This window comes from Polistes canadensis, unplaced genomic scaffold, assembly GCF_001313835.1.
Source record: "Polistes canadensis isolate GaletaPanama2010 unplaced genomic scaffold, ASM131383v1 scaffold_383, whole genome shotgun sequence".
NCBI lineage: Eukaryota > Metazoa > Arthropoda > Insecta > Hymenoptera > Vespidae > Polistes > Polistes canadensis.
Window position 1 is genome coordinate 25,843 of NW_014569930.1, and position 1,414 is coordinate 27,256.

The 1,414-nt window shown below is 22.8% G+C and overlaps 1 protein-coding gene across 1 annotated transcript in view; it reads right to left on the minus strand.

Annotated features, from left to right (window-relative positions):
- Positions 1 to 1,414, minus strand: part of LOC106792140 — a 22,824-nt gene that overhangs the window by 20,101 nt on the left and 1,309 nt on the right. The gene's annotated exons all lie outside the window — the stretch shown is intronic.

Below are 1,414 nucleotides of genomic sequence, written 5' to 3' on the forward strand. Positions count from 1 at the left end.
ATATATAAGTATAATTAAATACATTCATAATTAATGTGAGTGTTATATATAAATATATGTATATTGTATTAATATATTCTTTCGTAGTGCATGAATTATCAGATATATTGTTTGTTGTTTGTTATTGTATTGTTTTCTTCATATTAAAAATCTATTTCACGTAGCGCCAGAGTAATTCCAATTCGTTGATGTCTTTCATAGTTTCCTACTTGCGAATCATTGCTTTATTTTCAGCCGTTTATATACTCGAAACAGGAGGGGTTAGTATTTTTGGACGAATCATAGAGAGAAAGTGCATTTCCTCTTTGTGACTCAAGAGTCACGATTCATTTTGTTAGAAGGGTTAGTATTAAAGAAGAAAAAGAAGAAGATGAAGATGGGTCATTTTCTTATTATACAATTTCAGATAAGTTTTAATTGTAAGTAAAATATTTATAGAATGTGATAGATGAAGATGATCAATATAAAAAATAAGACAAATCTTTGAATAATATTATTCATTTATAAATAAAACACAAATGTGCCATATTGATTTAAGAGGAATAATTTAATAATAAAAAAAAGATGTATAATAAAATAAAAAAAAAATAAATATAATTGATTAATTTGAATAAAATTGATAATACTAATAATTTGTTATATACAATAAATCATAGGATCAATTTATTTTTTTTATATATATATTTCTTGTGCACATTTTCGTTAAAAAATCTAACGGTGAATAAATGAATCATTTATTTGTGTATTATTTATCGAATAATTTTTAAATACAATTCCATTAATATTATTACTTTGATTTTTGAATCGAATATTATTACTTTTCAAAATTGCAAAATGATTAGTGGTGATTGGTGAAATGTGGTTGGAAGAATATATTGAAATATATTTTTAAAATTCATCCTTTTACGTAAGTTTCCATTAGAAGAAATGTAGTGATTTTTTTTTTTTTTTTTACTATTTCTTTATATACGCGTAGAATTATAATTAGCATTATAAGAAGGACGACAAAACAGACACTAGGGATAAAGCATAATAATAATTCTCGAGTCATCTTTAAGACCGGTAGAAGTAACTAAATTGCATAACTTTAAAGTGTACTAAGAAAATGAGGCCACGAGATTCTAATAAGCATAACTATACTACGTTGAATGATTAAAAAACGTAGCGCTTCATATTAATTTATGTCTTTAACGTGTGTGTGTCATTTGAACGATATATAAAATATCCATCAAAAATTTTTATTAACAAATAATATATTATGAAATGAATATTTATACGTTTAATTGTCGTTAATTGTTTTCGATACAAAATCAATTTTAATCGTAAAACAATTCACACACACACATTGATTTATTTTATTCTCAAATATCTTATATATAAATTATTATATATAATTAAATAATTATATATAAAT